The sequence below is a fragment of the Nannospalax galili genome, unplaced genomic scaffold, assembly GCF_000622305.1.
Source record: "Nannospalax galili isolate Female #2095 unplaced genomic scaffold, S.galili_v1.0 scaffold973, whole genome shotgun sequence".
Taxonomy (NCBI): domain Eukaryota; kingdom Metazoa; phylum Chordata; class Mammalia; order Rodentia; family Spalacidae; genus Nannospalax; species Nannospalax galili.
Window position 1 is genome coordinate 1,856,908 of NW_008334020.1, and position 21,139 is coordinate 1,878,046.

Genomic DNA, 21,139 nt, shown 5'->3' on the forward strand with positions numbered 1-21,139 from the left:
TATGTATATGCTTTCTAAAACCACACAACAGTTGTGTAACAATGGATAATAGCGAAACAGAAGAAAGCAATATTCTGTATATTTCTTTCTTCAACTGTCTAAACTCCTGATTGGTGTTGTACTAAGTGGTCATCAGCTGTTTAGAAACATTAAAGTAATAGCCTTTTAGTAAGTCTCAATCTACCAAAAAGTTAAGAGAGATCTAAAGTTGTTATGAATTCTACTATACTATGGTAGCATTTTTGGTATAATATTACATTATAAACGGTCATGATAATTACAGCAGTATGGAAGTGGAGCATTTGCCTTAAGCACTTTGACAGCTTTCAGGTATTTAAATATGAACACTTAGTTGTGCCTGAAATGCACATTCATTAAACAAATATTTCTAGAATGCTTATTATATGCCATGCACTGCTCAAACACCAAAGATTTAGTGAACTAAGAATATTCCTGCTTCCTGAAGCTCTTATCATAGTAGGAAATAAGTACTAAACAAAATAAGTAATTATGCAGCGTTACTAAAAATGGTATGTGTTGTGCGGAAAAATTAACAAAAGAGACTAAGTGAACTGTGCTGGGGAAAGGTACTGTCATTTTCAATGTGGGTTAGAGAGCCAGAGACGATAGCTCATTACACACTTCATTTCCCGACTCAGATCTCTTCTCTAGGATCCAGGAATCTAATGAGTGTACTTCTTCACTCAGGCTCTTTTGTTCTCTATACTCTGGTTGGGTTGAAATAGACAACAAAATTACCAGGAAAACATACAAAATGAAAGAGGTTTGGTTATTGGTTTTTTTTTCTAATCACTCACCATTGTCATAGTTTGGCATTGACTATCATTTACTATCTTAGCCACAGATACAATGAACAACTTCTATACTTCTGTATTATGGATAAAGTGCTTTGAGCTCTCTCTCACTCTCTCTCATCTTATGTAGCTCAGGATAACTTTAAACTCATAATGTAGCCAAAGATGACCTTACATTTCTGGATCTTACTAGTTCCCTGCCTTTACTTATTAAGCCTAGAGGGTTTAAAATCATCCCTTTTCTGATTTTCCCTAAATGCTTTCCTATTCCTCTTTGTCTCACATAACACCTCCACATCTATGCAAACAAATCCTACAGTAAACTAGTGAAATAAGTTTTTGAGTATAATGCTCTGCATGAAAAATTTGTGACACTTAAAATATATATATATACATATATATAAATATATATATGGGTGTGCACATGAGCACAAATGCCTATTATGGAGGGCAGAGAGTATATTAGATCTCCTGGAGCTAGATTTACAGTCAGCTGTGAGCTAAATGACATGGGTGATGTGAACTGAACTTGGGTCCTCTGGAAGAGGACATAAATGCTCTTAACTCCTGAACCATTTCTCCAGCCCCAGTGATGCTTTAAGTTATATCAAATATGACCTGACTTCAGTCCTCAAAACCCGAGTAGAAGGAGATAACTGAACTAATAGTTTTCCTCTGACTTTCACATGTGCACCATGGCATACATTCTTGCATACAAACACACATACACACATACCATACACAGGCACATATATACAATAACCATAAACAAAATAAAATGTTATTTTTAAAAGTTTTAAATAGGACTCTGATAATTTGTTTCTTGCACCAGTATTAGAATTGCTCAAATTGTTACCTAAAGTAGTACAAAATTGTGGATGGAGATGCAGATGTATGCATAACTTGTTGTGAACATTCTCAGCACTCTGATGACAATGATGATGAAAACTATAGGGTTAGCTTGCTTTTTCTAATTAAATTAATATCAGGAGAAAAGAAAGCCACAGATATTAAAAAATATGAGTGGAGAATCAATTGAATTCAGGCTGTTCTACAGGAATTTTTTTTTTTTACAGAAAAACTCATTTTAATGGTACTAATACATGTTTGGACATGCATCTCTAATCTCTGTGTTTCTGATTATTAGTAGTCACAGTTGGTTACTTTCTGAGATCCTTGGCACCTGAGCATGAATATAAAGTTATCAGAGAAAATGAACAGCAGACCCCAATCTTATCTAAAGGAATATTGGCAACTGATTGTTGCTAGATGAGGAAGAGCTGATCTCCCTAAAACAAGGAACTCTAGCTAGATTCAGCAGATGGACAAGGAACTACTTTTTTTTTAACCACAAAGACAGCATAGTTGAAGATGCATCCCATCACCTAAGCAACTTGATTGCAATTCCAATCAAATATGAAATACTTTTGTGTCTTCTACCAGAAAGATACAAGCTTGTGAAGAAAGCTTGTCTGAGCTATGACATAGGGACATGGGGACATAAGTCAAAGAAGATTTAAATCTTTCTTAACATTCCCTAGAAGAGGACTCTGCTGATTCCTCTTCTGTACTCCCCCAGAGAAAAACTTTGAAGGATTTCAGAAATACCAAGAATTAGATTCTCTTGGTTGTTCAGTCATACTAATTACTCTTTCCTATAGATATCTCAACAAACCCCAGATATAAAAAGATGAAAATCTGTGCCAAGGATGAGATAGCTTAAATACAAAGAATCTTGTCTAATTATATTGCCAGGAGTTTGGACAACATAGTAAGAATTATTTATAAGAGCATCTGATAAATGTGAATACAATGGGATTGAGTTTAGCTGAGTTTGGGGAGACTCACCTGAGATGAGCTTAGGGCATTGGCTCAAGGTGTAGCTAGGTGTAGAGCAATGAAAATTGCAACGTATAAAATATAAACAACAATACCTCCAATAGTGTTAACAAAAGGAGCATGGAGACTGTTATGGAGTAGGTCTACTCTGCAAATTGCTCAGACACCTCCTACTATGAAGTTCAAGGACACTGTCATTATCAAACCTTGGTGAAATCTCCTTTACTGTTGTATTGCATTTATATTCGATAAGTGAGAGATTGACAGAAAATGTTGGAGGGAATCATCCATCTCTGGCCTACAGAAGACAGGCACTACAAGACAATAAAGGAGATAGACAAAATACCAACTTTCTGCAGAACAAGTAAGGTTTGATTTTAAAAAAGAGTATTATACCTCCCTCTGAAGCAATTCAAAGATAATCTTATACAAGGCTAAATTAATTCTTCATGGCTCAGACCATAGTAATTGTCACTTCTAGCCTTCATTACTTGCACACACTATATCCACTTCTCAAGCAATTATTGTTGGCGTTCCTTCCAAAGTTTACTCAGGATATACTTGCTTCTCTTTACTCTTCGCCTGTCATTTAGATCCAAGCACAGATACATTATAATAGCTTGCATGATGTCCTTGAAATGGTCCAGTAAGATAACCTGAGAACCCAGGCAACAACCTGAGAGCCCCCGATCCTGCCTCCACATGGTGGTGAGCTTCCCCTAATTGTGCCATACCTATCCCCCTACCCGGGGTTTTGTGAGGCCCTTCCCAAGGCCCCAAGGCAAATCTGGCTTTGGTAGGCTAAGGCTGAGATCCTAGCAGACAGCCTGAAAGGGTGGGTTCAGACTTCCATCAGATCTCAGCATACCGCCAGAGAGTGCAGAGTTCTGGCCTCTTTCTGGCCTTCCTCTAGCAGAGGGGCTGAGAACCCAGGGGACTGCCTGAGAGCCACCAGATCCTGCCTCCACATGGTGAAGCCTTAGAGAGGGAACTGACACTGATTCTAACTACTCCAACAGCTATCAAAATACCTGAAAGCAAATCCTGAATCCATCACTCTAAAGTCCAGCCTTGGAATACAAAAGAGTACTGAGGAGGAACCTAATAGAGGAATGGTTTTGGAAGCCCTTGTCAAGAAATTCCACCGGACTCTCATATGAACATTTAAAAATTGCCAGGGGCACAAGCCAGTAAGCAGCATTCCTCCATGGCCTATGCTACAGCTCCTGCCCCAGCCAGGTTCCTACCCCGAGTTCCAACCTTGGGCTCCCTGATGAATTGTGACCTGGGAGATGTAAGCCAAATTGGGAGTCTTTTAGATAGACCCACTGAAGGCATCCTCCAACTGCCTCACCCTGTGTCCCTGTTCAGCATGGAAGAAGCTAGAGTGGTCTGCGTCCCTATTCCCTATTGGCAATTTGGGTAAACCCTTCAGATGATAAGAATAAGAGGTAGGAATTGGCTAGGCAGATGACCATAGAATCTATGGACTGTAAAGTAAGAAAGGGAAGCCTTGTCATAACCCCAAGGTAAGGTGGCAAACATATACTGTCGACTTTTCTATATGCAGACCAGTGTTTCTCCTTTTCTTTCTTAATGGGAGTTCTCTTTTAACATGGTCAGTTTAATGTTTTGTAAATTATATCTTAATTATTAAAAGCTGAATAATATCTGGGGATGGAAAAAGAATGAGCAGTTGTGGTTGTATTCGATTTTCTTTTACCCACTCTGTCCTCTCAAAGATTTTCCTTGTCAACATATATCCCCTGACCTTCTGTCTAGGATCTCTGAGGTCAGTCACTGTGAAAACCCAGTAAAAAAAATCATACAGTGCAAGGAGAAATATGTGAAGGTATTTTTTCTGGATAGCAGTCACCCTCTCTGTGCTTCCCTGTGCCTGCTTGAAGATGTCATCACTGAGCTTTCTGCTTGGGCCACCTTTGCTGCCATGCCTCCCCCCACCATTTTTGACTCAAATCCCTCTGGAATCATAAGCCAAATGAATTCTTTCTTCTATAAGTTGCCTTGGTCATAGTATTTTAGCACAGCAACAGAAAAGTAGCTAATACAGAAGTTGGTACAAGGATCATGGGGTATTGCTGTGACAGAAATGATCATGTTGATTTTGACAGGATTGTGGAAGCATTTGGAACTTTGGACTCGAAAATCCATTGGGTGCTCAGAGCTTAGTGAGTTTTTTGTTATGGAGCTTGGAACAGTTATGCTGAAGAGAAATGAGAATGATGAAGGCCTGGCTTGTGATGTTTTAAGGTAAGCAAAGACTATCAGGGCTATGTCATATTTTGAATTGAAAATCTGTGGTTTCTGGTCAGCTGAGTCTGAAGAATCATCTGTGATTAATAAGAGATCAGCACCACTGAAGTGAAAGCTTTTCTTTACTGGGACAATTGATACTGGTTACCTGGGGCAGAAAGATAAGCTGTGATTTAAGAAGAGATCAGACTCATTGAGATGAGGCTCCTACATGGTATTCGTTTTGAAGGTATGAAGGAGTCCTCAAGGTTGGCACTGTGCGAGGCCAGGAGTGGTCACTGGTGAAGGTGAAGCCTCAGTTGCAGTGAAGATCCCCCAGGATTGAAGGGGTCATAGAGAGAATATGAGCCTTTGCACCCTGAGAGGACAAGAGAGCCCATTTGTGAAAGTGCAACCTCAGTATATTGGAGATGCCAGGACCATAAGACGACCACCAAGGATAGCAGCAAGTGTGGAGTGGAGCCAGCCTGAGGATTTGAGACAAGCTGCATGTGCTATGGATGGCAGAGCCAGAGGAGTGAAGCTGCCCAAGCCCTCTGGATCCCAGAAGATAGTGAGTGCATCTCACATGTCCAATATTGAGCTACACTTCTGGACTTCCTGGAATTTGGTTTTACTTAAGTGTGCCCAGTTTTTCCCTTTTGAAATAAGACAGTATATAACTTATTTTGAATTTTATAGGAACTCACAGTTGGGGAACTTTGGATTATTTTAAAGGGACATTGAACTTTTAATGTGTTTGGATTTAAAAAATATTTTATTTATTATTTTTATTTTTTATGTGTATGAGTGTATTGCCTGCATATATGTGAGTGCACCTGTGTCGTACAGTGCCATGGAGGTCAGAAGAAGGCTTTGTATTCCCCTGGAACTGGAGTTAAGGACGGTTCATAGATGCCATATGGGTGCTGGGAATTGAACCCAGGTCCTCTGCAAGAGCAGTCAGTGCTCTTAACCACTGAGCCATCTCTCCAGCCCCAAGTGTTTGGATTTTTAATGACTGTGGGACTTTTAAAGTTGTACTGTTTTATGTTGTAGTATTAATATTAACGTGAAATCTTGGGAATAAGAAATGGAATGGCTGTGGTTTAATAATGATGTGCTTGTGTGTCAAGTTGACAAGGGGTTAATTGTTCTAGGTAGCTTCACTTATTAGCTTGATGCACCTGGGTAGAGGGAACTTCAGTTGAGGAATTCCCTCCATTGGATTGGCCTGTGGCCATGCCTGTGACATTTTCTTGATGGTTTAGTGATGTGGGATGACCCATTCCAGTGTTGGTAGTGCCATCTCTGGGCAAGTTGCCCTGTGTTGTGTAAGAAAGCAGAATACTTTGAGCACAGGCCAGAGGAGGAAGCCAGGAAGCAGAATACCCTCATGCTCTATGCTCCAGGTTCCTGCCCTGAGTTCCTGCCTTGGCTTCCCTTGATGGTGGACTGTGAGCTCTAAGTCTAATAAGCCCCTTCCTCCCCAAGTTTTTATCACAGCAATAGAAAGTAACTAGAACAGTAGTCTCATTTTGTATCCTCATTCTGCTGAATTACATTTTGTTAGTGCCTCAGTTGCCCTAACTACATTTACCAGCTTGAGTCAGATAACATCTTCCCAAAACTAGTGTAATTTCACTTACTACCTCCCATTTCAACGTAATCCTTAATTACCTCTTTGCACTATCAGACATCTTCTGCAGAATGCTAGAGTGGAGAAGAGAAGGTAAGATTGGCAAAAACATATCAATGAACAGAATAAATAAATGGGTATATTTGGAAAGTGTTCCACGCAGAGATTGGAGCAAATGATAAGTTCTGGGACAAAAGTGTAACAGGCTAACTTGTTTAAGTTACACAATGTGCAATAAATGATAAAGTTGGGAAGAGTATAGGTCAATTTTATCACATAGCAATGTGTAAATCATTGTAGGAATTTGAGGCTTTACACTATGCAATATGATGGCATTTGGAGGCTGAAATTCAAAGGTGAAATTGTCTAACAGGATTGTGACTACTAGGCTGAAGAAGACCCAATGGGCAAAGAGAAGAAATAAATAATAATTTTGCAGTGACTTAAGCTAGAGATTGTTAGTGGATCTAAATGATTGCTGATGAGGTAAGGAGAAGCAGTCACGTTCTGAAGAAATTTTGGAAAGAATGCCAACAGTAATTGCTTGAAGAGTAGATGGACTATATAAGCATAAGAGAGTTAGAATTACAATGGCCTGAGTCATGGAAGGATGGGTCTGACATTATCTGAGATAATATTTGAATTATTTCCAAAAGAAAATAAAATACTGTTTTTGTGACCAATACATACCTTAATTCTTCTGGAGAAAGATGATATTTCATCTACCTTCTACCTCTTGTGAAACACATGTGTATATTACATAATTGTATTATTATTTAATGAAGATTAAACAGCAAAAGAGTTGATATTTTCATAATTCATTCATTTTTAAGGTGCATAAGATTTTTATACTTTATTTATTCATCATACAGTGTGAAAAGCTGTATAAACCAAAAAAATACTTTTTGATTATGGCTACTCTGTCTTTAGAGCCATTCAACAAAAGAAAAAGGTAAAAGTATTTCCCAAGGCTGACTCCAACCATGGAGATAAAGCACACCAGCCAGGGTATTTTATTAAAAAAAACTCAAGAAAAACATACTATGTGTGGTTAGGCCACTGACGTCAAAGCCATGATGTTTCTCACAAGAACAGATGCAAGTTTAGAAATATTTCATAGCTCAAACAAATTGTTTTCTTAGAAGTGTGTCAGATTACAGAAATTAGAATCTGATGTTGCTAACAAAATTTAAAGTTACCGCTGTAGATGATGCTACAATTTGAATGAGATAAAAAGGAAACTATTAATGAATTATGAAGTTGTTTAAGCTATGTTCTTAAAAGTTAACTTATAAACTGTATTAAATATTTATGCAGAGACAATTTATGTAAGTTAAATATGATTTTAAAACACTCTCCTTGCCCACACATTGAGCCACCAAGGCAAAATCATGAAGAGAAGGATGCTTTTAATATCCCCTTTTGAATACTTTGTTGATTTCATTTCTCTCTGAATACTGTTTCTTTAGAGAAATACTTAGTTGAAAAGAATTGGAAAAATAATGTCTTCTAATAAGTAAGTTTCTAAATACAAGCATGATGACTCAGCAGGTAGAGGCTCCTGCCCCACGCCCGACATCCTGAGATGGAATACCAGGAGGGAATGACTCCTACAGGTTTTCCTCCCTCAACATGTTCGTGCTCCACCTCCCCCGACACAAATAAATGTAATTTTAAAAGATTTAAAGAGTGGTAAAGGCAGCATTGGGGTGACTGGAAGAGAACAGAGTGCAAATTACCATCCAACAATCATAGTAGTATATAAGGTTTCATTAGGGTTTTAGAATTTCTGTAACTTTTCATTAAAATATATCAAACTATGAATCTAACAGCAATTCCATTGTGGCCCACCTTAATTTGTACATGTAGTACATCATGATTTAGACTTTTCTATTCAGTGATCCTTCCTTTTCACCATATAGTTATAGCTTTCAACATGCAAAACTAATTGACCAGACAGACCCCTTAAAGAATGCTATCTTACCTCAGAACTGAATATTGTAATTACTAACTACTTTAACCAGTAATTATGAAAAACCAAAATACAGGGGCTGGAGAGATGGCTCAGCGCTTAAGAGTGCTTGCTGATCAATCATAGGACTTGAGTTTGGATCCTGGTACTCACATAACAAGCCAGACATCTCACAAATACCTGTAACTCCAGCTCGTAGGAATCAGACATTCTCTTCTGGCCTCTGTGCTTGCATATGTATATGAAACTACACACATGGGTGTATACACTCACCTAGACACAGAAACAGACACAGACACACACACAGACACACACAGAGACACACACACATGAAATAAACTTGTAAAAAAATTCTAAAATGCAGTTGTCAATGTTTCTTACAATGCTATGTGCAAATGAGAATAGATTTGAGCCTCAAATGAGATCATGCTAACCTAAAAATCCTGCAAGCTAGGGGCTAAGGGCATGACTCAGTGTGTAAGAGTACTTGCTGTGAAAGAAAGAGGGCCTGAATTCAAATCTCTTACAGCCACATAAATGCCAGGCATGGCTGTGTGTAGCTGTAACTGCAACATTCAAGGGTGGAGACAAGAAGATACCCATATCCTCTGACATCCACACAGGCATATACAACACACAGACACACACACACACGCATGCACGCACACACACAGATATGAATAAATACATTACCATTTTAATGTAATTAATCTCGATTAGCAAAATTTTAAAAACTACATTACTAGGTTCTTTGGCCAGGTGTATTAAATATACACAATATTTTAACATATAAGTGCACTTGTACTTTTTAAACTTTTCTGATCTACTTTATTTGTAGTGTTAAAAGTGATTACTAATCAAATTTCTGGGAATCTAAGCTTGTGGTGTCTAAATTAGTAATTAAAATTTTAAGACTCTTCTCTTCATTTCTAACACCACTACTAATCAGTCTTATTTATGACTTCTAAATCTTTCTTAACATATACATTTGTTTCTGTATTTCTTATCATCTGTATTACAATAGCCTTTAGTCTTTTCACAGTCAGTAGTGCTCTGAGTGATTCTCCATACTGTAAAGATAGCTCTGAAATATGAATCTGATCTACGCATTTGTTTGAGCTCCTTATTGTTCCAAAATTAAGGTCCTCAGTAGAGGTTGAAGGGCCTTTTGTTTCTTGCATCTAGTTATCTTTCTTCTCACCTACTTCAACAAACAAACAAACCGAGACCAATCCCCAAATAAACACAGCTGCCCTTAGCTTCCTGTAAGCATTTCCTGAACTGACCATATTCCTACTGCTCTGTCTCCAATCCTTGTTCCTTCTTTCCATTTATTTTTAATTTCTATGATGTGTCCATCAACATACCACCTTTAATGCTTCCACCTTTTTTAGATGCTCCCTAGGAGACAACCCAGCCCTCTAATGTGTTTATTGCTCTTTTTATTTATTTTTTTTCCCAACAAGGTGCAAGTATAAGTGTCCTTTATGGTATCTTTTCCTCAAAATTCATGGTTCTCCATAAAAACTGAATAAAATAGATTTAATAAAATGAGGTCTCTTACTCAACATTTACTTTCTGTGAAGTCACAAAATTTGACTAGCAAAACAGAAAATGTATAATTTAATATTAATAAATGGCAGTCTGAAGATCATTTCTTCCAACATAATAGTCCTAATATAAGAGCCATTGAGTTTAATGTTTTTATTAGATTGCTTCACTTCTTACATAATCCAGCTCCTTTACCTTCTTCAATCACATTTCCTTATTCAAGATTCCCCAGATACCTTACAGTTTTTGAGTATTAGATCCCTCGTTAAGTATTTTATATATTTATAATTCCTTGGGCCCTTAAGTATTCACATTAACTCTATCTTCTATTTAGGTCTTGCTCAAACAACACTCAAAGAGACTAGCTGTCTAGGACACCCTGTCAAAGTACCAGCTCTTTTCACATATAATCCTGCTATATCCCTTTGTTGTTGTTTGCTGTTTTTGTTTGTTTTTGTGTTGCTGGGAACCAAAGTCACAGCCTGGTACATGCTAGCCAAAGCTCTAAAACTCAGCTGCTCTTCTAGCTCCTGAGATTTTCTTAATAGCACCTTGTTAGATATGTAAGGAAAAATACCTGAGTGGGGTGCTGCTTTGTTATAACTGGCACTGAGATACAGTTCAAGGAATTAGGTCCCTTAATAAGACCAGCCACTTTCAGTTGAGGAAGGTAGTATAGCAGATTCAACAGCAGTCCACAGAAAAAGTAAATCCCTTGATTTTGCAGATTTTAGAAGGGAAAGTTTTCTGAGTTTAGCAGCTTAGTGAAAGCACTAGCTTTTTATAAAGTCTAATTTAGGTCCCACCCTACCTTCTGACTGATACAAAGTAGGAATTTAGCAGTTTAGAGAAGATTCTAGGTAGATATAAGGCATGGTGATCCCCTCTACCTGGGCAGCATCTGTGATCTAACACACTATTCAGTAGCTGACCATGATTTGTACACATGTGTTCTCATACACATACATACACAAGTCACAGGCATCTGAAAGTCAGAAGCCAGCCTGTGGGAGTTTGTTCTTTCCCTCCACTGTGTGACCTGTGGATTGAACTGGGGTCATGAAGCTTGGTGGCAAGAGCTTATCACTGTTGAGCCATCTCTCTGGCCCTGGAATTGCATTGTAATATATTTTGAATGCACTGAAAATTTTTGTGCTGCAAAATTATAATAATAGTTGTAGATTACAGACAGGATGTTTATTGAGTTCTTGGACATTTCCCCCCAGTGTTTATGTTTTAATGAAGTTGTCTTTGGGATATTTATTACAAAATATTTGTTGGGAATTGACCATTGTAGACACTGGGCACAAAACAGAATCCAGCTGGGTCAATAACAGTATTTTATTTATTCCCTAGTCTTTGCAGTTCAAATGTCCCAGTGTGGCTCAGGCAGAATGTTCTGGAAAGGTTTTTAAACAGGAGAGGCAATTCCTTTTTCTTTAGCTTCATGGGTGGGAGTTATTGAATACAGAGCTGCAGATGGCTATTTCACTCACCATGTGGAGAAGCCCATCTGTGGTCAAAGATAATAAATATGACTCAAAGAACAAAATAGAATTGTGACAGACAAAGACCTACAGGCATTTGCTGTGTGACTTCAATTGCTCTGACTTAGGACCTACACTTTCTCAGCTTTGGGTATTCAGCTCCTCAGTCCTGTGCACCACCACAGTATCTACTGCAAACTGGGTTTCTGTGTTTGCAACAAAAAATGTTTTGAACAACATAAAGAATAATCGCAACAGAGCATTCCTTAAAAATAGTACCTGTGGTGCACACCTTTAATCCCAGCACTCGGGAGGCAGAGGCAGGTGGATCCTTTTGAGTTCAAGGCCAGCCCACTCTACATAGTGAGTTCAGGTCAGCTGGGACTACAGGGAGACCCTGTCTCAAAAAGACAAAAAAAAAAAAAAATACAAGTTATCCACATAAAGTTCCATGATGCTAATAAAAATTCTAGATAAATTAGCACATAGGATTTGTATGATTATATTAGATGAATTAACTAAGAACAGCATAGATCAGCGAGGTGTAGTGGGACATGTCTTTAATTCTAGTACTTGGGAGGTAGAGGCAGGTGAATCTCTGTGAATTTGAGGCCAATCTGTTCTACAAAGGTCTACAACCTGGTCTATTAGCCCAGTCAGGGCTAATTAGTGAGACCTTGTATCAAAACAACAACAACAATAATAGCACAAGTCCTGAGAAGCCATTGAAGGATGAAGACTGGTAATACAAGGAAAAACACTAAACTGAATACATTGTATTTTATATGTCATTTTTTGTTTGTTTAAAATAAACATTTATTATCAGTTTATTTTCATTTGGTTGCTGTGTGGTGTTGGGCTTGGTCGTTCCAGATGGAAGGTCTATAATGTCAGGTGTGGTGGTCTGAATGAAAATGACCCCTCCCCGATAGGCTCCAAGTATTTAGACAATTTTTCCCCAGTTGGTGGTGCTGTTTTTGGAGGTCTTAGAAGGTGTGGCCATGCTGGAGGAAACATGTCACTAGGGGTGGGCTTAGAGAGTCCTTAAGTCTTGCTGGATCTACAGTCCCACTCTTGCTTCCTGTGCTTGCTTGAAGATGTGAGCCCTTAGCTTCAATTACAGCCACCTCTGCTGCCATGCCTCCCTGCCATGATGTTTCTATCACAGCAACAGAAAAGTGACTAATACAGTATTTGGTACCAGAGAGTGGACAGCTGGCTGTAAAGAACCTAACCATGTGGGTTTTTGAAGGAATGTGAAAGGCATTGGAAGTTTGGGCTAGGAAAGCAGTTGATTGCTGTAAGCAGAGTTTAACAGGCCATTCTAGTAGGTACCTGGGAGAAATTAGTGCTGAGAACAATGTAGTTCCAGAGGGAAATAAGGACTTAAGCAGCAATTGGGATATTTTGGCAAAGAGTCTGGCTGGAGTCTGCCCACAGCCAAAAAGCTTGCCTGAGGCTAAGTTGAAAAGCAATAGACTAATTTCTCTGGCAGAAGAAGTTTTAAGACAATCTAATGTAGAAATGGTGGCATGGCTATTAATGGTGACTATTATCCAGATATACAGTGAAAAAGAGCAAATGAGGCTGAAAGAAATACAGAATGTACAGCTTGGATTGAAAAAGAGCACTAGGAAGATTAATGTTGGAGCCAAAGCATGTGCTGAAGGAGAAGATCCCTTTGATAAGGAGAGTAAAGTGATTAAGGAGAGGCCTAGAGATTTGCACTTAAACAGTGGAGAGAGTGCCTCCATGGGAAGACTAATGCATTGTGGGAGGCATGGCAGGAGGTGGCTGAAGCAGAAAGCTGAGAGATCACATCTTCATCTACATGTAGAAAGAAATTGGAGTGCATTAGAAGTGGGGCAGGGCTATAAACTCTCAAGCTGATCTCCAGTGATATAATTCCTCCAGCAAGGTTCCATTTCCTAGACATTTCATAAGCTCCCCAAACAGTGCCACCAACTGGGGACCAAGTAAATACATGAGCTTGTGGGGGAACATTTCTCAGCCAAACTACCACATCAGCCTAGACTTGAATTCACTTTGCAGCCCAAACTGGCTGCAAGGTCACAACCCTGCTACCTCTTATTACAGATATGTACCACCATTCCTGATAGCATATTTTATAATCAGACAATAAATATAGAACTATTTAAAATCAAAAATTAAAGAAAGAAGATCATGAGTAACCTTTCTTGTTATTTTGAAGCATAGTAGCTATGAGCACCTTGGGAGTACCAGGGGTGTACCTAGGCTGATAAATTACATGTGTATGGTGTACCTAGACTGGTAAATTACTTGTATATTATATACCTGAGCTGATAAATTATCTGTGCATGGTGTGCCTGGGCTGGTAAATTATATCTGTATGCTTTGCCCAAAATAGCTCCAAACAAAGAGTATAACAACTTCATTTTAACTTTTCTTGGTAGCTATAAGCTTCCATACAGAAAGTAACTTCAGAGAGTCAAGATGCATTTCTTAGTCCAAGTCATGAGCTCTACTGAATTGTTTTACATGTCTTCATGGCTCTAATGATGTAATCATGAGAAATAGGAGGTAGGTTGTCCAGAAAAAGAAAGAAAGAAAAGATTGTTCTATAAATAGAGAAGAAGCAGAACTGGGGTCACATATGGAAATTATTTTGTATACAACAACTTTTGGCTGAATATTGCTAAGACTATATGATTATGGGCAGAGAGTGCCACTGCTATTACTGAGCTCCATCACAACTGCCATGCACACAAGATTCAGATGGCATTTCAGGTTTAGTCTTGGAAAGATTGTGTGACTTTCTGGTTGTTATAATAAATTAACTTCATATACAAGATATATGACATTGTATTCACATGTATCAGGAAGTACTATTGAACTAATCACTGATTGTGTAGTACTTGGGCCCTCTTTCACCAAGTAGTGACAGAGTTCATAGGAAATAGAACAAGACTTCTGAGTCAGTCTAACCTAGCTTTAAATGCTGGTTTTGCTACTTACAACTTTTAGGACTTAGGCAAATTTCTTAATTGTCTATACTTCATAACAAGAAAAATGCATTAATAATGAGCAGCACACAGAGTTTTGTTAAATTTAATAGTGACAGACTGGCACATGGTCATCCCTCAATAGCTTACCATCATTATTATCCTTGCTTTATTCAGAATCCAGTTCAGGCATACTGAAGGAGCACTGTTAAATAAAAACCCAATGAAAAATAGTGACAGAATCAGGGCAGATTTCTTTCAAAATTTTTGTATGAACAATTAATTTAGCCTACACAAAATAGAAGAAGTATCATTATTACTGTAACTTCTTTAAGGCCATAGTTTACTGGGACTATTAAAGTGCCCTGTCACTCTAGAAACAATATGATGGATTTATTATGATTACAGTAAAAATTAGCATAAATAAATCTTAAATTCTCAGAGATGATGTCGATGATAGAATTATCTGGAACTGCAAAGCTAAAAATATTCATGCTTCCTGGAATAAATTTTACATGACCTGCCCAATTTTTACCTTTAAGAATTTATTAAAAATTATTTTTCCAGTGCATAATTTCCATGGTAGCTACAATGACCAATCTGCAAGATTTTTCAGGATGTAAGTATTCCTTTGGGGTTATACCTTGAAGATAAAGTAATTTAATAAAATATTAAAACACTATAATATTATTTCTTAAGGAACATAGAAATTATAACTTTAATTTCTCTCATGAATTAGCTGTAATATAAACCTAATTACCTGACTTACATGATTTTTCAACAGTATCTGAATTTGTACAGACAGCAAGTCCACCATATGCAATTTCTTTAAAGGCCTCAATCAAAGAATAGTATGGCAATTGCTACTAGGATACAAGGGAATAGGTAACAGAGTAATAAAATGAAGTGGGAAAATGACTACCAAATTTTGTTTGTTATAGAAACCAATTCAAGACATTTCAAAAAATAGCAGATGGAATTATATTGATATAACATTTGAATAAAGACATGAAGGGGGCAATTTCATTGCTGAAAAATAGCAGAAGAAAATAGAATGTCAATATGATAGCTAATCTAGTCAACTTGATCTGGAATTGCCTAAGAGACTGATGAACCTCTGGACAAATCTGTGAAGGAGTTTTAGATTAGGATAATTGAAGTGGGAAGACTTACCCTAAATGTGGGTACCAGGATTTTATGTGTTGAGGTCCTGGACTGAATAAAATTATGCTGAGCACCAATGTTCATCTCTCGCTCTGCTTCCTGACTGTGGACTCAATATGGTCACCTGACTCACTCTCCTGCACTGTGCCTTCCCTACCATGATGGACTATACCCTTCTACTATGAACCAAAATAAACCATATTTTCTTTAAGTTGCTGCTTTATTAGTAATGAGAAAAGTAATATAGCTAATAGTGAATATTTTAGAGTTGGATGATTATTATTTTCTTCTGTATATGTTCTTCTGTATATCTTTCAAAAGTCACGCATTTCTTATTGAAATAAAAACGTTAACCAAATGACAAACATATAGTATATTATAGAAAATGATTTTATGTCTGGCTTCAATGCATATGTAAAAAGAGTACATTTTTGTCATTTTCTTTTTTCTTGAATTAGCTTGTCAAAATCTTGACAAAGCAGCTAAGAAAATCTTTTAGCAGTGTCCCCTACACAAGTACTATGAATTGGCTAATGGGGCATGGTCAACATGACTTCACTGAAGGAACTGGAATACATAGCACATATTTTCCTTTTGATTCTCACTTCTGATTGCTTTCTGAATATGCAATCTGACACTGGCACTTTCTGTGGTTAACGGCAGCATGTATGTGATGTTTCAGATGTTTAAAAGGGCAAACCAACATCCTACGCAGTGCAGTGTCTCTGCAATTGAAACAGCGTTGAGGAATTTATAGCCCATTCTCCTCACGAACATCCAGTTGCCACCTCACCCGCCACCTGCTAAAATTTGCCTTGTTCTTATGATTTAAGGAAAATTAGTATGATAGCAGTTCACAGTGCAAAAATATGAGAAAAGCTTTCACGGCTAAAGTCTCTTTAAAATATCCTCTCATGTACCCTTTCCTTGCCCCCCCACACATCCTTCAGCAAATTATGTGTACAGTCACCAGGTCCTCCAATCACAGTATAAGAAGAGATTCCTAATTTTCATTTATCAGCATTTTATACTGATGGTACATTTAAACTGTTTAAAAGGAAGACCAGTATCATCAGTTTACAACTTAACATACGCTATTTTCATGATATACCAGACATGGTAACTAAGACAAAGTTTTACCAGTTTAACAGATTAGTTAAAAACAAAAGAAGGCAGGACATCAGGACATCCTGTGCAGGCTTGCTTGTACATGTATGTGTTTCCTACTCTCATAATGCTCACAAGAGTTTCTGACATCATTCAATTTCTCAAAACTTCAAGTTAATCATGGCAATACCACTTATATATCTGGGTTTCATTATAAAAATAAAATGAATTATTTAAGGGGGACTTCAACAATGTGAAAAGGGGAGGACCACTGATTAAAATTACAGAAACTGATAGAAGAGACTTAGTCTTTGAAAGAACATTATTAGACTGCAACAGGCCTTCAGAAATGTAAGCAGGCAGAGTAGGCAAGAAGTACAGGCCCCATCTCTGTTCATCCTCTATCTGTTTTAGTACCATGAGTACAGTGACACCCCTTTCACTAATGTTACCGTCTCAGGTTCATAAATGTATTATTCCCAATCATCAAGGACACTTGAGAGGAATGATCAGTGCCCAACATAATAGGCACATAGAATTTGTTATTATTCTTATTCATTTTAAATATTTAGATTGTTTGGAATAGAAAGTCCCTGATGACACAAAATGATATCAATTTAACCTGCCAAGTCAAACGTGAAAAAAATGTATTTTAAACAAGTATGTTTAAAATAGGCAGTGATGTTTTAAATGTTCTCTTCAGCTCCAAAATCTATCTTTACTGTGGAATTTAGAGGGTTTAGGCAGCTTTTATAACTCTAAGATGGCCTGTCCTTATTTTACTTTCTCCTCAGGTTGAAAGGAAATTTTTACTGTTCTATCTCAACCACAGATATTTCCTTTGCCTTTGGTTATTTTATGAATTCTTCACCTTCATAACTCTCACACAGCTGCCTTTTGACAATCTAGGCCCAATGCCGCAGCCTGAAAATGGAAAACATGAAGTATAATTGATCATTGAAATGATTTCCATTACAGGAAATGCTGGATTTATTATGTTGGTAGATATTAGTGTATCTAAAGCATCCACCAAAAGAATATTCATTCTAGCCATAGCATCATAAAGGACTTTTGTTTACATATTTTTTTGTACGTCTGGTCAAGTGAATCAGAAAACTCTAGGGTGTTTTATTATTTTATGTATAGCTTTGTAGAAAGAAGATTTTCAATTTTGACGTGCATGTTCTGTGTCATATGGTCAGAGCTGTTGTCAGAAGGCTACCTGCTGTTATTGTCATTGTCTTGGTCATGGTTTACTTATAGCTTTGCTTACTCAGATACCAACTGGTTAGTCTTGAAGAAACACCATTTTTGCAGCAGTCCTCTCATAGGGTTGGCAGGACCATGCTTTCTTTACTTGCTTTTGGGGAAGCTTGGAAGTGTTGGCCTCTGTCTTAGTTTCTTTTTGGTTCCTGTGATCAAACACCATGACCAAAGCAACTTATAGAACAGTTTATTTGGCTTATGTTTCCAAAGGGGTAGAGTCCATTATGGTGGGGAGACATGGTGGTAGGAGGTGGCAAGAGCAAAAAACTGAGTGCTCACATCTTCAAGTAGGTCCAGGGAGCAGAGCAAGCCAGGCTGGAAATGACCATGGATATCTATTCTCAAATCCCACTCCCAGCAACATGCTCCTTCCAGCCTGGCCACACCTCCTAAAGGTTCCATGACCATGCCCAAATAATGCCACAAATTGGGACCAAGTGTTCAAATACTTGGAGCCTATGGAGGACATTCTCGTTCAAACTGTCATACCCTCCTTGGATTTTCTTACATGATGATTTAAATCAGCAGTTTTTCCTTTTCAGTATTTTTTTGTTCATATCACAGGTCAAAGTCCAGTTTAAATACATGTGCCTATTGTGTTAGCTACTTCATTCATCCCTGTGAAGAATTCCAAACACAAACAACTAAAGGGATGGAAGACTGGTTTTTGGCTCATGATGTCTGGGGATCAGTCCAGCCAGTGTGGGGTAGGGGAGATGGGGAAGTGGGGATCTGTGCATGGCAGGAGGAGCTTGCAGCATGGCTTTGGACACATAGTGTAAAACAAGAGGATACAAGACCAGAAAGAACAGGTAACGACACTCACGATCTGGCCCACTGGTCTACATATACCAGCCAAGCACCATGTCCTAAAGCTTCTGTTCCAAAAATGGCACCACCAGGGAGGACCGAGTATACAAAACCACAACTCTACTGAGGACTTAAAATAACATAGAGTGGAATGCTTCAGGTTTTCTATTTAAAAAAAATATTTTATTTATTATTTTTATTTTATGTGTATGAGTATAATGCTTGCATGTGTGTAGATGTACCCGTGTCGTGCAATGCCTGTGGAGGTCAGATGAAGGTGTTGGATGCCCTGCAACTAGAGTTATGGACATTTTATAGATGCTATATGGGTGCTCTGTAAGAGCAGTCAATACTCTTAACTGCTGAGCCATCTCTCCAGCCCCTCTGTTTATGTTTCCAATATTCTTAAACTTCTTGGTACATTTGCTCATATTAAAGTTTCAACAGATTTCCTGAAGTGTTCTTTTGACTAGTAGAGTTAAGGACAGCCATAGCTAGGCTGAAGAGGATGTCAGCCAACATGAAACATGGTGTCATTGCTTCCACAATGCAAATCTGGCATTGTTGAGAAAATGTCGCTTGGGTCAATGAAGATTCTACACATAGATAATTGACTCTTACTTTACCAGTTAGGAAACTGACGTGTAGAACTGTTTAGAAAAAGATCTAAACTTACAAAAAAGTGAAGAATATTAGCATAATCTATTGCTAGGTCTTACTAACTTGAAAGGGTCTACTTTCTCCAATATAAAATTCCAGTTAATAAACACAGTAGATTTGCATTTTTTTTGACCAGTCCCATGCATGAAGCAGATGCTGGTTGATCCCAGCATCTTTTGCTATGCTGGGATTGAACTCAGGACCTTATGCAAGCCAAGCAAGGGCTCTACCACTGTACTGCATCCCCAGCCTAATCATTACACCTTTTCTGGCTGAATCTGAATCTCACCTTTCATTCTCAAGCAGAAAATTATTTCCTGTCCCCAAATTAGAATATACTCTCTTCTTGAAACATTATTTACCTTTGTTTACATGTCTACAGAGTGGGAGTACTGGACTAGAAAATCTAGAAAATCTCCAACATCTTTAACACATCAACATTTTATGAAGATCACTAATATATATGTGTATATATAATTTAGAAATTCTTACATACTTCCCATAGAAATTATACTTGAATTACAGTATGTTTATAATATGAAAGTCATGTTGCTCATGAACTGGCATTCTATTTGTAACCTTCAAATAGTTTTCCTCAGGGTGGAAATTTCTCATGCTTGATCACAGCCCAGAGATAATTTTGTCCTGCAATCACACACAACAAATCTTTGTTCATCTAGAAGTCTTGCATTTGAGAAATGGGGGGAAGGGAATGAAGAAGAGCCACACACAGTTGAAACAGTCCATGTGTCTGCTCTTTCCTGAGGCACACTCTCCTGAGAATAACCATTTGAAATATGCTTTAAAAATTGCATTCTTAATGGAATATATGTAGTATGAGGTCAGAAAAAATTCTTTGGTTATTTCTTTGAAGTCTAATGTTTTAAAAAGTAATGCCAAAGATGACTTAGGAATCTTTCAAAATTACATAACTGTGGTTTAGTTTTGATTTTTAACCTAGAGGTGTATTCTTTTTTTTTTTTTTTTTTTTGCTCCCCTGCCTTTTGAAAGACAACAGCAAAGGCTGTTCTGAGAACTGTCTCCCTTTCCCACCCCCTTCATTTCTGACTAAAATATGTTCACATCTGTACAGAACTAAGGCAGTTCCAGGCACCACATGCAGTCAGACCTTCTTCCTTCTGCCTACAGAGCGGAAATAACTACCTGTGTGGGCAGTTTTGCACATAGAACTGTTTACTCCACAAACCCAAGGACTCAGCAAAAAAACAAAGAAATGAAAAAGAACATGCCTATCCTTCTACAAACTGCTCACTGATTCTGAAGTTTCATAGCCAGGTGTATCCAGAGGAGAGTTGGCAAGATGTATTTTCTTACAGAGGAGAAAAACAAAACCAATCAAACCAAGGTACACAAAATATCCTTATGACACTTAAGAATAATTTCATAACTAGTCTCACAATTATAAGAGAAAAGACTATGACAGTCACTAAGTGAAAATTCTACACCAGAGTTTTGTCATTACCTTTGTCCTATTTGAGATAGATTACTATCTTTATGGATGAAGAAACTGAATCAGAGAAAAGTTAAATTCATGAAAATTACAGGGATTACATGTGGTGTTGAGCTTTAAC

General features: G+C 37.8%; 1 pseudogene; it reads left to right on the forward strand.

Moving 5' to 3' along the window:
• The first annotated feature begins 5,271 nt into the window (after positions 1-5,271).
• The window catches only part of LOC103730724, a 43,909-nt pseudogene continuing 28,041 nt past the window's right edge, over positions 5,272-21,139 (forward strand).